Genomic DNA, 15,294 nt, shown 5'->3' with positions numbered 1-15,294 from the left:
ATCGACGTGCCGCTGGGCCCTCGTCCCTTTACGGATGATCCGTGTACAAGCGCGAGCCACGATTCTGGCCCTACTGGCCTCATTAACGCGATCACGTGGCAGCGGTTGCCCAATGAGAAGCGACGCCAGTAGATTCAGCCGGTTCTACTCGGACGGCTGCGTTACGTCACTTGGGCCATAATCAGTGCTCACGTGTGTACACTGATGTAACGTTAGAACAGTCGAAGCAATCACTGGGATATAATTAATTAACGCATCGATTAGTTTTTGGAATACTACATCTGCATTTAGAGTTCTCTGGAAATATCTTCTGAAGCGAATTGATATACCATTAGATGAACGATTCTGAGGTAGTGCGAGTAATAGAACGTTAACGTTCTGCGTGGAAACTCGAGCAAGCTTAATTCCAATTAATCAGAACACAATTACTGCGGCAATATTGGTTTTAGCCGCTCTGAAGGCGGCGCAATAAAATTTCTGCCAGCTTCTTAGTTAGGGTGCGCGGATAAGCAGGCTGTCCACAAAGAACGCCACACTGTGACCGCTAATGGGGCGGCCATTCTTATTAATTTTGACACCTTCGATCTCTCCCCTCGTCGTGGCGCGCGCGCGAGAGCGCGGATCTCAGTCGTGGTGCCTCTCGTCCTTGTTATCGACAGTGGCTGCATCGACCCTGTCCCTTTTTCGTCTTCGTCCCGGCGTTCACTTTGAGCGGACGTACGGCAAAGGAGAACGGGACCGTCCGATGCAAACCCGCGGTGGCGAAAGCGAGAAAGAGGCTGCCCGGCGAAAATACATCGTCGTTGTATATCTTCCTTGACCGTCAGGGGCATAACTCCAGGATGAATCAGTGCTTCTTGGACCGCACCGGACCCACCCTCGGTCTTCTTCCACCTCTGTGCCCGACCCTGCCACCGACTTTGCCGCCCACCCCTCGCCCACCACCATCCCCTGAGCCGTCAGAGTAGAAGAGCGGAGCAACCCTCTGGCCTGAACCTTCATCAACGGATCTACCGACCCCACCTTTATCAAGAACCCCCAGTCCTAGAACCCCTTTCGTTCCTCTCCCCCTCCCCTCGTACACCCCCGTGGCCCTGCTCTGTCCGCCACCCACTGGCCTCACCCTGCTATCACTTTCCGTCGTCTTCGTCGCACCGACGTCCCTTCACCACCACCACCACCTCCTCCTCTCCCCCCTTCCTCGCGCACTCTTTCACCCCACCGACAACTTCTCGTTTCCCTTGGTTCCTCTTTCTCGCTGTCAAGTCCTCCTCCGCTCTTTGCACCCCCTGCGCACCCCCGCGCGCTCCTCGTCGATCTTTCTCCGGCCACCGCTTACGCTCTCCGGCGTTTCAGCTCGCCACCGCTTCTCTCCATCAAACTCTCCCTCCGTGCTCCGTCCCACGGACCCTAGATTAACGGGAACCCTTGCTCTGCCGGGAAAAGGGAAGTTACCCAACGGCGCGCCCAGCGCCGAGGTGTCGTCTCACGGATGGCAAGATAAAGCGCAAGCCAGCGGAACACCTGAATATAGATGCATCGCGTACACCTGTTAATTTTTTAATCCCCTTTAGGGGACGAGAGCGTCGCCGGCGCAATCTCGGCTAACGAAGTTGGGAAAGTTCAAGGCGCGGCCCACGGTTGTTGCGCACCGTACATCCGGTACGATGTTAGAAATTGTCCGCCTCCCCTCTGCCTCCCGTTTCTCCTCTGTCCCCTTTGTTTCCTACGGTCTTCTCTCTCGCCCCCCCCCCCTCTTCCCCTCCTTTTATTTTCCACTGCCCCGTTACGTTTCGCGAAACTACCGGGTTTATCCACTTATGGCTCGTTGGGATTCGTTCGTGGATTAGAGAAAGATGGACGTTGCGCGAGATATCGATAAGGTAGTTTGGTTGGGTTTTTGTTCGATTTTGATTTTTATTCTATTCGTTGGAATCATTAGCGCGGTATTTCGTATGTAAATATCGAGCGCAAAGCGGAAACGATTGTTCGTTGTTTCTTCACGCGGTGAGTTAAATTTATAGCGTTGTATGTAACAGCAAATATTTTTGTTTGTTGTTAGTCCCTTAATTCATTATCATTCGAGTATAATCGGATCCGATTCGTATCGGTACCAATAATCTGCATACCTCAAACGCAAATGATGAAAGTACAATATTTATGTCGCAAACAGTTGGGCGCGTAACGTGTTCAGTTTTACATCGATCAATTTAGATTTGCAATTAGAAAAATTGGTACGATCGAATTGAACGTACCGCCGTGATTTAAAAACCGCCCGTGTCCATTAATATATTGTTAAACGATTATATAAATAATTATTTAGCATTTAATGGCGAAAGGTTAAACCAGCGTCAGCTTCGCTACTATTTATGTTTCTTCGATGCATTATCTCGATTAATCACTTAAAAGCTTAACATAATACACAGGAACGAGTCAATTGCGGTCCGTGTTAAACGGAAGTTGGAAAATATTGTAACCTGCAAATTTATCACTCGACGTAAGCTGGTCTAGTCTGCTCGAAATCGATCATCCGCGATGTTAAAAGATAATCAGCATGTAACCATGGGGTAGAACGGTAGTTTGAAGGGTGAAATCAATATTTGCTGATGGTACATATGAAGTGGAAGTTTACAGCCATAATTGACCCCGCTAAAATTCCAATTATCTAACTCTCTGGAACAGCGTCACTGATTCTACGTCTATGGTCGAGCACAATGGCCCCTGAAAGTGTTCGATTGAATGTTTGTTACGTTTAACTGAAGCAAGATATCGAAGTGTTTGAAAATACATGAATTTTGCAGCCTGCAGTACTATGACCGCCATCATCGATTACGAAAAGTAGCACGTTTTACTTTTATCTTTCTACTTAAAAAATCATAACAAATATAAAAATATTAGCTATTAAAAATAAGATAATTTCTCTTGAAATAGGACTTTTAGTCACTATTACATCACTTTCAAAATTTTTTAATTATTTCAAAACTCATCCTCCCTTCATCTCCACCAATAAATAATTCTACAATTACTTCCAAACTTCCCTAAAAATTACCAACTCTACTGTAAATTACAGAAAGGAGAAACTTCGACATTAAAAGCTTTACATTATTCACCACGCTTCCGTTGCCCGTCGCCATTTTCCAACGACTTACATCCCATCAAAAACCATTTCTATTGTACGAAAAAAAATTGTGACCACAAAACGTAGCAGAGAACCTCGAAGAGACACGATAACTCGATACGCTCGCTACTGGATAAGACTAAAAACGACTCGCGAGGAGAACCGGAAGCAGAGGTGCCTCGCGAAGCCCGCAGATCCGGGCACGCTCGATATTTCGTACGTTTATCTGGAATTTAAAAGTGCCACAGCTCGCGCGGTAACGTACGGTTACTTTTACAATAACGGCATCGGTAATTAGTTACGTTTCATGTGGAATGCACGCGACCGCACATACGCGGGGTTAGGGTATCGGTTTATCGTGCGCGCGCGCGCGCGCTTTGTGTGCGCGCGTGGGGAGGAGGGGGAGGGGGCAGCGACGCCGTGTGGCAAAGGGAATTTCAACCAGAACCACCGGATCGATTGCCTCGGAATTGGAAAAGAATATTAGGTTTCTGATTGAAACGACCTTTTCGAAAATGTGTCGGGGCACCCGGTTGCACTTTTGTCCGCGGAACGGCTGTTAAAACGAGCCTGTGTGCACGTTTCCACGCTTCTGGTATCCGATCTTCGGCCCGTTTGATGGTAACGCCGCGGTTTCTAATTGCGCCTCGATGTTTTTCTCGAGTAAAGTTTGAGAGCCGCGCTCGGAACGGGAAAAAGTGTACGCCGCGCGGGTTTGCGCTCCTATTTTCGTGCACGGGTTCCATTTGTTCGGCTCGCTTTGTTGAACCGAAGGAAATGTTTGCGAGGGTTTCTCATTACTGTTTTATCCAATCCCGCGATTTCTTTTTTCAATGCGTTTCACAAATATTTTAGTTCCTTTGGCTGTTAGCGTGGCCACGTATAATTTGTAGCTCACGTTCCTTTGGAAGGGGTTTAAACAATTTTTTAATTTGTATAAATGATGTAATGTGATAGTACAATGTTAGGGTAATTAATTTTCTGCGTGAGATTGACAGGTTTAGGTCTGGTTTTTTGTGTCACCTAGTGACTCGCTCAATTTTGCGTTTGCGTGCAACGTTTTTTCAGGGCAACGTCTTAAAATGACAAACCGCAAATTAATGAGGCGCCAAGCTGAAGTTTGAGTCCGTCGTTGTGATTGGTTAACTTCAGAGTGCTTATAGCAAGAAATATAATTTTAATATAGCATTAGACTAAATATTAAGTTCGCTACTGCTTTTTGCTTACTTACGAGTGCTTATCGTTAAAAGAATTTTGCAAAAATTGTGTTTTAAATAAGTGCAATCTAGTAACCACGCGTTATCAGCGCTGCTGCACGTGTTGTATTTCCACTGAGTTTTTCAATTGTAAAATTATGATATAATTATGTTATAATTCTACATGTGTTATTACACAATACACTTTACATCAGACAATACTTACTCGTGAAAGAACTTGGTCGTTGGTATTTTTAATCTGGCGTTAACTTATACACAGCATAATGCAACATGCAACGCACTGGTCAAAGACGTAACAAACAATACATCGTTAGCTTTACGACCCTTTTGTTTTTATATCGCAGTCGCTTTCAGTCGCTTATTCGAGTATATATAATGAAAAACCGACTTGAATCATGCGAACTATGAGCAACAACATTCGTCGACGTTACAGACATTAAAGATATCTTGAAGACATACGAATAGACGTTCTAACGATGTCCTTAAGATGTCTAAAGGATGTCCAACAGACGTCTTTGGAACGTCTTAAAGACATATGATATGGTCGTTCCAACGACGCTCGAAATTTATCTCCTGAATATGTCTTTACGAAGTTCGACGTTAATATTTTAACAGTAAATCCTTTTTAACGTCTTCTAAACATCCGGATTACGAGATAACATGGACGTCCGGTACATTTACGTCCTCGAGGTACCTTAAGGACGTACGACGTCAACGTCTTAACGCTGAATCTTCTTTAACGTCTCCTAAACATCCAGATTTCACCTGGCGAGGGTGGTACGCGCGCGGACCAAAAATGGACGCAAACCAGACGTTGGTAGAGATACTAAGCGTATATCCAGGCAAAGTTTTCTAATATTTTTTTTTCTTTTTTTTAGCACCTCGTTCCCGTATTTCAGCGAAGAATACAAAGTAGGAAGTTAAAACGAGCGTTTTAACAGGGCGTTCGAAAAGTGACGAGATACAACGCGATTAAACGCGACGTTCAAACATTTATGACAGTATTCGGCTCTTCGCTCGCCGGCTAATACGCCGGGGCCATCGATGTTTACGCTGGCCAACGTCGGCTCGGCTGTCCGGCGACAATATGAATGGTGAAATTTTAAACATTACCGCCGCGGTGTTTGCGAGCAGCCGCGCAGTTATGCGCGCGTAACGCACGCAAAAAAGAGGCTCAGCCCGGTTTAACAGATACTCGGGAATAAATTTGCCCAGCTGACCACGCGGCAACGTTCGAGTGTTTTATGCGCGGATCGAGCAAAAACCGCGCCTCGGCTCTCGCACCTGGCTCGATCAACGCGCTGAAAATTGCATGCGCGAGAACTGATTACAGTCCTCGACAATGAAAAGATCCGGGGAATTCTTGAAACTCCCGTAGGACGTTCCTGAGACGTTCATACGCGATGAAAATAATATTCGTGGAGATTAGTTGTTTTTTTTTTAACAATTCGCTTTGCTGACATTTTCATATCGAAGCAGACGAATTCTGCAGGGAATGAAATTAATTAGTCCATCGTTCGGCGATCTCGAGCGTTTCTCTTGAACAGGGTCGACTTCCAAACACGGAGTTGCGTTGCACTTGTTCGCGCTCCAGCAGACATATCGATCCAAATACGTGGACGAGTATTTAACATAGAGATGGCCAGGAATTCATCCTTTTTCAAATTCAAAGAACCCCACACCTTATTCATAAACGATCGCTCACTACTCCCTGCGGACAAAACCGGCGGAATCCAGTTCGATTCCTAATCAGTAATACGTATCGCGCAAGAAGATGGCAAAAGTGACGGTGCGCGCTGTTGTCCACATTCCCGCATACCAGCATCTTTCGTCGTCGCTGGTAAGAACGAGCGGTCGCAACATTTTCACGATCCGCCAATCGCGCGTACGTCAATCAGCGAGAGTCGGAGGGACGATATAAAAAAAAAGAGAGAAAAAAAAGCGCGCACACGCACAGAGAGACAGACATAGACGCGGTTCTCATCGCAGGGAGCAAAGGCTGCCACGAGCGTCTCTCGTCACGACCGCGACCCGCCCTAAGCTCGCCTCGCGGCCCATTAAAATTCCAGCGACACACGCGTGACAGACGGCGGCACACAGAGAGAGGCGGTTGGCTAGTGTTACTCGAGGGTGAGCGAGCGCGCGCGCGCTCCACGGCTCCGACCTATATTTCGTAGATGGCGGATTATCGAGGACGACGGCGTGGCGAAGCGCTAGGAGGACTCGGCTAGGTTGTGTCGTGTGTCCACCGAGCTGTGACCATATTTCAAAGTCCCTTTAGGATACCTCTCTCTCTCTCTCCAGAGAGAGGGAGAGAGAGTGACCTGGACAGGGTCCCAATTTCATGGCGATGCATCGCTACCTGTGATTATCAGCGCGTACCCGTGTTCCCTGGTGGTGTAGGGCCGAAGCCCAATTCTGCGTTTACAATCAGCCCAGTCGACGATACCAACCGCGCGTCTCTGCCTCGGCCTCGTATCTGCGGCCTGGCTCGCACAGCGCTCGCCAACCGTTACGTGCTGCTCCCGTGTGTGGGTGGTCCGCCGCGCGTGCATTCACCGACACCCGCCTCCGCGCGCATATGCGTCTACGCGTTATAACAGATACGGCTGGGGGGTTGAGGGTGCGTGGTATCACGCACACGGGCACCGCGACAGAAAGGACAGGGAGAGAGAGAGAGAGAGAGAGGGAAAGAGCGAGTGAGAGGGCAAGAGGAGAGGGGCTGGCGCGCTTCGTCCCCGCGCGTATACGCGTATCTATATCTACCGTTGTATCTACCACTATATCTACCACTGTAGCCCGCGCGTCCATTTTGATACCATACTCGCCTATATAGAGGACGCGTATGTAACCGAGCGGTGTATATACCGGCTGGCTACATGGACGGTATGTAGAACCGCGCGCGGGTACGGCTGGTAGATAGGGTCGGGCTGTAGAGTGGTTAGAGGGTTCACAGGGATGGAGGTCGCTCGAGGGTGGTAGATAGGTGGCGAGGTCGGTCGACGAGGGTGAAATAGAGGGGAAGGTGGTGAACGTTCCACGAGGGTGGGTAGAGGTGTGGTTGCTTTAGAGGTGCGTTGAACCCGACCAACGCAGGTAGGTTGACATCAGCTTGCCTTGTTCCATTGAAACGTGCGAAATCCACGAGAAATCCACCCGCTCCCCCCCCCCCACGTTTAAGCCTTCCCGTTCCACGGGTTCTCCGGCGTTGGAGGAGAAGGTCAGGCCTGCCTTACGCCGCCTCGTATCGTCTCGTAGCCGCGCGAAGCGTCGAGAAGAATAACGAGAGCTTGATCTTGATGGAAAAGCCTCGGCTAGGACGGCGCTAGAGATGCGAAACGGACGATACGCCGGTGAATTTCTGCGAGGAAACGCCGGCTGACCTTTCGCGGAATGACGTATAGCGAGCGCGCCCTGGTATTACTGGCTTTTCCGTCGCTCACACTCGTTTCCGTTACCCTCTCCCCTCCCCCTCTCTGCACGGTCGCCGTCGGTCTTTTTATACTCCCACTGAATATGTTATTTATATCCCGGTCTACAGTTTTCACGATGATTCGACGATTTATCTACGTTACGGGGATATTCGAGTTACCTCCGCGTTCACGTTTCAGTATTTAAATTATCGTATTAAGTCTTGGTGTTCGTGCCACGGTGGAGCTGATTTCGTGTTTGCGTTCGTCAAACAGGAGCCGAAGACTTTGTAGCGCGCGTATTGTTTCACGGCAGCGCCCGACTGATTTGTCGATCAACCGTTTCGCGCGTTTACCGATACGGAGATTAATTTAAATTATGTTTGCGCACACTTTTGACGTGCCGCTCGCTGATATCGATAGAGCAAGGAATTGGGTCCGATATCCCTTAGGATGGAGGTTTTAACGATAAGTGTTTACAATTTTTAAGAGTTTCTCCCACGCGTTTTAACAATCATATTTCCACCGTGCAAAGCGATGTTTGAGAAATTTATTTTTCATTCACGATCACGGAGCAGACAATATACCATGTCTCGCAAACATTGATTTTCTGTCTGCATACGTACACTCGGGACATAAAGCACATTATCGTCGCCTAATCTTCAATTAGGTTAGATTCGTGGATGCACAGTGCAATTACCGTTCACGTTTTTCGTTCAGCGTGCCGATTGTACATTTTTACGATGTAGTGGATCGTTCGATTTCCTTCAACAACGATTCGTCGAACTCAATTAACTTCACTTATCATAAAAGCACTTTTTGCAGAAGAGAAAACGTTCACCTGTTTGCTTATAATTTTCAAACCGCTTCACGTGCCACCCTAATTCCTCCTCCGCGCTGGGGGGGTTGCGTAATTCGACTGTATCTAACGCTGGCGAGGGGCTGCCTCCGCGTGTACGCAGGGTTGAAAAGCGATGTGGGGTGAATCGTCGAGCAAAGATATAGAGATAAGTGCAAAGTGCTTTTCCGATTGACGTGTATTGTACTTTATTCCGTTGAAACGTCGCGGCGCTCGCGCGTTTATCAATTTTTTGCCGTTCATGCCTGAAATCCGGCGGAAAAAATCGTCCTCCTCGATGGTTTATTTAATCAGGCTGGCACTGAAAAGTTTGAAAAAAATCGTTAACTGGAAAATCTCGTGGATTTCGATGCTGAATTCGCCTCGTTATACAGGGGAGACAGGAGTGCGGGGGCGGGGGAGAAAAGAGGCATGAATCGCGCAGCTTGATCCTCATAATTTTTCGTTTTACACGTTTCCTCGGTTCCACGATTGCTCCGGAGTGCACGATTCAAGCTGCGCGCAGTTGATTTCAGACTGCCTCGCATCGTTGGCCTCATCGAGGATGGCCGCCTGGTAGGCCGCCTATGGAAAGCGTTTCGAAATATCCGACTGCAAAAAGCTGGAAAACCGGGATCCACCCGATCGAACCTGGAACCTTCATGTTCTTTCGACCCTGATTAAATCTGTTGCTCGATGACCAATTTCGTTGCTCCAAAGATAGACATATTTACTAACAATAACATAAACGTATAGTAACAGAACAAAATAATAAACTACCGTTACTCTTACTAATTATCCAAAAATTATTTTAACTTCATCAATTTCGATATCTCAATTATATAACAGCAAAACAGAATCACAAACACCATACGCAGACAACGATACAAGACACACTAAACGTTCGAAAAGTAGACAAGAAGAACAGGACACGTCAGCTGAAAGGACCTCAGCCATTACAAATTGCCCAAAGTGTCTCGATGTGTACACAACCCACCCCAGTTCACGTCCTGCGCGATAAAAAAAAAAAAAAGGAAACACTAGCATTGACTCTCGAAACTCCGCGCGACGACGTCTCCCACAGAACTTCGCCGCCTGCACCGACCGCGGGGATCGATCCGCGGCCGATCGAACCTGACGAACTTTCGCTCTCCGTCCGTCGCCTGTGAAATCCGATCCCGTGCGCGGCCCTCGATCAACGAGCACCGCAACTTCGAGACAACTCGAGCGACGTATCCTCGGTCGCAGCATCCCGCGAAGGAGAAGGCATCGACGGTTTCCGGTCCCTCATAATTTTCCATGCACCGTGTCTCGCCAGCGGTGTGTAATTCAGCTGTACCTAACGGGGGTGGAAAGCAGGGGTGAGTTTCAGAGGGCGGCCTGGCCGGGCTGAGAGTCGAAGGTGGGTGGGCTGGCGAGCGTAGGACGGTAGGTGGGACGGGTGTGGGTGGACTGGGCGGGGGTGGCTCCGTTGTTTGTGTGTCAGCCGCGTTGGGACCCTCTGCCGTCCTCCCTTCGACCCCTCGCAGCCCGGTTTCCTACTCAACTAACCCCGGTTACGGTGGGACGTGGTACCGTTGCACGTGTGCGAGCGGCTAGGTAAACGTGTGCAGCCCTATGTACCGTTCGCCCTATGTATTACACCTTACAAACATTACTTCCATGTACTCCTGCGCCCTATGTACCGGATACGCGGCTAATATATAGAGAATATTGTAGCCCTCTCTCGACAGCCTTGTCCTCGTCCCCCCCCAGTAACACACCACGTACTACGTGGGGCGAGTTGCCGCGCAATTTCGTAAGCGAATGGGGGGTGAGGGGGACTGTTAGGATTTCTACGTCTTCCGATTTTTCGTTTCGACGGGGATCGCTCGGAGGTGCGTCGAATGGGTTTCTATTAGGCGTTATCGGGAATCGAAAGTGGTTGGAAGTTTTCAGGATCGCGGAGGTCGTTAGCGTGGCGAGGGTGCTTCTGGTGTTTCGAGATCGCTGAGTGCAGTGGGGTTGAATACTGGGAACGCGTTTACGTAACGTGTAAGCGATGTAATAGATGTAACGTATGTTCTTATTATGCACGCGTCTGCGTGTGTTGGCTCGGATTTATTTGTCTCTGTGTGGTTGAGGGCAAACGAATGTTTGTGTAAATATGGTTTAGTGAAATATGTATTTTTATGATGAATGTATTAGTTTTGTTTAATTTATGGATAAATAAGGAAGTTTAAGTAATCGAAAAGTTTATTTCACTAAGCATTGATCACTTCGTAGTAGCTATGTACAGATGTTTATTAAGTCGAGGCTTAAGCCTTTGAAGATTTCCATGAGGCCTCTAATTTACAATAATGCGCAAAGTAATTGAGTTGCTTGGAAATTTCCAAGGCGGGGGAACGGAAAGGCCGTCGCTAAACTATCGCATATTTCCGCTACGTTAAAGTTCCGGAACAAAGTCCATTGTCTCGATTCTTCTAAGACTTTGAAAACTTTCGGAACTACCTGGTCCTTAAAGAACTCCTCGAATCATTAAATATTTTTAATTACCTTTAATCACCGAATTAACTGGGGCCAAACATTCGGCTGTTAATCCGCTCCATCGCGATGGAATTTCGATGTTAAAAAATTCTGGAGAATAATTTATTCATCGTCCAGGGTAAGCAACAAAGGGTCTCGTCTTTGAGGATCGAATTGGTCCGACAAAATGACCGTTTTTTTATTGGTAATAAAACGAAGGACAGGCGAGGCAATGTCATGGACAAGGGAACGTTACGAAAAATATTACTGAAATTAATTTACAACGAGCGGCAAGATAAATTACGTTGCAAATGGAACTAAGTCATACCAGCGTTATTTGTCACGAGACGCAAACAGGAAAGTAAGGAAAATGGACAAATGGGTTTCGCATGAGTTACATAAGCGATAACAGGTACTAGCTACCTAACTATTTCCAAGAAATAAATTTATTATCAAATTTCGCAACGTGTTCCCTATTATTTATCTCTTAACTGGACGAATTTCCATTTTACCATAACAAAACATTACCTACACCTTACATTCTTGCTCCAGAAAAAATTCAAGATACTACCAAAACTCCCAACGAACAACGCACCACCTCTCCCTCATTCCTCCCAACTACAAAGCAGTCGCGCACAAAAACGCCTAGGAAATCACGTTTCACTGAAGCGTACGCGCGATTAAAATATCGTTTTCAAAAACAACATTCCACGCACGGGAACCTCGACTTCTTCAAGGATTCTCAGCGTTTCAGCCATATTTATCTCTTACCCCTTTCGCAACTAAATTACACGAATACCTTGAAACCCCGGGGGCGCTTGAGGGGAGACAGTGACAGAGGGATGGTAAATGAACGGAGAACGCCCTCCATCTCTGTCACTCCGCCACGTCTCACCCTCGCCAAGTCCAGCCTCGTAGCCTGACTATTCCGCTCGCTGTCGGTTCTCCGTCTCCTATTCTGGCCGCGCTCTCACGGCGGCGGCTACGCGCGAGGCGCAGGAGGAGAGAGGAGGAGGGGGTGGGTGGGTTACGGGGGGTTGCGACGTGCACACAGGGGATGCAGTTTACGGAGACAGGTATTCTCCGCGACATGCACGCGGTAACGGGTACCGGTTGCGTAAGTACGGTGAACCGGAAAGGGCGCGCAGAGGGGGTTGCGGTGCGCGCTTGGGCGAGCGCGTTAGACGCGCGTTCCTACGCATATGGGATACGTGTATATACGGAGGGACGCGAGCTCAGTGGATGGTAGGTGGGGGATAATGAAATTGCAAAATGAACAAAGGCGTTCGAGCGTCTGCGCGCGTTTGGTCGAAAGATTTAAACAGCCTTGCATATTGAAGTTCAAGTGTCGAGTGGCTCGACGCGAGATACTCGTTTGACGGTGATCCCACGTGGACGAAGTCGAGCGTTTGCAATTCTATCCTTTTTCGTTCGGTAGTTGCGTTTTGGGCAAATGTAGGTTTAATTAAACTTTCCCAGGGACAGAGTTTGGAATAAAAGTATGGTTCCTCTTGGTTGAAGTAAAATTACCATAGCTTACGTAACCTCTTGTGTGCAACGTAGATAAAAAAGGGGGTAGTTCGCAGCCCTGAATCCTACGGTGTTAACCCGAGACACCACTTAAGGTGTTTTGCATGCTCTATTAAATTTATCACTCGGCTGGCTGTATTCCATCTACTAACTACACGCACGTATACACATAAGTCGCCGGTTAGCTTCGATCGATACCGATCGAATCGTCTTCCCATCGTGGACATCGTATCGCAGTGGTCGCGTGTCGCCTGGTAGCACCTGCCAGCCGGGCCCTGGCCTCTGAACGGGGCTACGAGGAATTATTACGCAAGAATCGCGTCCCACGTTACGCGGAAACGGTGAATTCACCAGGGGTTGCGTTAGCTCGCCCCGTTTACGCGCTCGCTCTTTACTTAATTACGCAAATGAGCGATTATTAACGCGCCGCCTCGGCTAGATCGCCGTGGTACCAGCGGGGCTCACGTGTTGTGCGCCCGTTCCCGCCGTGGAACAGAGACAGCCGCAAAAAATGTGTTTGCATAAAATAATAAGGAATAACGGATGAAACGGCTGACGCTCGCCATGGTGAATTAAATAGAAACTAGCGCCGCTGGTAATAGTAAAGATAACACGCGACGCGGGAGGTGTAAATACAGTCCGTTATGAAAAATATTTGGCCCGCGGCGATGTTTTCCCCTTTACAGCGCCGCGTTTTGGAAGGATGTAACGCGCGTCGCGTAACGTGCACAGAATTTACAGGGTAAGAGAGTGGGAGGTGTGTTTGACGTTCGTTCCGCGAATGAAAGGATATTTTAATGTTCTGGGCCGTACAAAGACTTTGTTATCTGAATAGTTCTAGCGTTGCAAATGGTATGCTTTGGTTTTAATTTAATTTCGAATTTATTGCAAATCTGATCAAACGCAGGACTATATTTTTTAATCGAGAGCTTTTTGAGCAGATTTTACATTTCATTCTCGTAGTACCAAATTTTGGGGTTGCACAAAGGTATTGTTAAATGACAGATAATTAATATAATTGTTAAAGTAATGGTGTTTATCATAATTCTTTATTTAGCCATCGTGTGTTGAAAAGTTTAAGTAAACTACCAACTTCCTTGGTGGAAAAAGATAATTGTTTTATTATTTAAGAATTTCTTTATTCTAGTATCTCGGTTTTCGTTTAGTTCCTATACGAGAAGTTGCATTACACACACAGTCAGATATAAAAAATATATAAACACTTGAAAAATTTCAAAAACTTGTAAAGAACAGAAGTTTTTAACATTTTACGTAACATACTTTACTAAAATAAATAATACCTTAAATAACTGAAGAAATACAGAGAAATTAGAAATTATTATTGTTTCTAATAAATGCTTGCTATTCTATACTTTAGGTTACTTTTTTAATTTATATATTCCTATGCAACATCTAAACAATATTACACGCGTGTGCACATTACAAAAACGAACAATTTCTCAATCATTTTCAACGTCTACAGACTGTACCGTGACAGGATGACAAACGTTTTGCAGTTATTTGTATAGTTATTCGAAACGGAGGTGGAAATTGAAATGGTGTCCGGATATTTTCGTAACCGACTGTATACGCAACGTGGGCGAGCAGCGAGAGCGTGGAGGGAAAAATGCGAATGTAATTACCGGGAACGGAGACGACTCGCGAAACACCTCTTTTATACTTTGCGGCCGCAGCCGCCCACTTTCAAAAGAGTAGACAATAAGACTGTAACTGGGGAAACGTGCGTGGAGGACCGTATGGGCCGCTTGTATGTTAATGAACAAATGTTTCGGGGTAAAATGCTTTCGCGAAGAGCAACGTTGAACCGTTGGGGGGAAAAGTGATTTTTTTTCCGCCCCCTCAGAAAGGAAAAGTGAGTCGATCGCGCTGAACTATTTAATCGAATTTGTTCCGACCGTGTGTTTAACTCGTTGTTTGGTGGTACGTTCGACGGGGGATGATTGAAAATAGTTAATTTAATTTGTGGAAATGCAATCGCGAGAAGAGGCATCGCGTGCTATTTCATTTATTGGATTTTATATAAAAACTGATTAAAGGAAGATACTAAATATTATATATATTACTAAAATTTTATTTTTTACTTTTACTTAGATTCCTACAAGTTTGCTAATATTTAAACTACTGTCCTCACGGTTTATACCTTTTGGCTCCGTATTTTTACACAAGATATTCAGATAATCATAAATCAAATTGCACTATTTAATCATAAATCATTACATCGATACCATGTGTACGAATGTAACAGTAATTCAAAACATTTATAACAAATTCTGAAACGACCCAGAGACACCAAAGGTCCGTCTCACGACTGGACACCCGGTATAATCGACCGCCAGGATAACTTTAGAGTTTCCCGTATACCTGTCCGTCGTAGCGGGCACCGGTTTCGCCGGGAAATCCGAGAATAATTCATTGAATGATAAATGCGCGGTCGGCAAAGAAATACGGGCCACCATCTAGATGCAAGTGTCCTCTGGATTTTCCACTCGAGCTAACGACAAACGGTACGCCCCGGGGGAGAGGCGAGCAAACCTTCCGGCTAATTAAGAAAGCAATCGTCCCGATAATCAAATAAACATCCTCCCAACCTGCCGGTTATCGACGACCACTCGATGACACTCGAGAAACTTGTGATCGGTTGCATCCACCCTAGCG

The sequence above is a fragment of the Xylocopa sonorina genome, chromosome 12 (assembly GCF_050948175.1).
Source record: "Xylocopa sonorina isolate GNS202 chromosome 12, iyXylSono1_principal, whole genome shotgun sequence".
NCBI classification, from domain to species: Eukaryota; Metazoa; Arthropoda; class Insecta; order Hymenoptera; family Apidae; genus Xylocopa; species Xylocopa sonorina.
Note: the sequence above shows the minus strand (reverse complement) of the source record.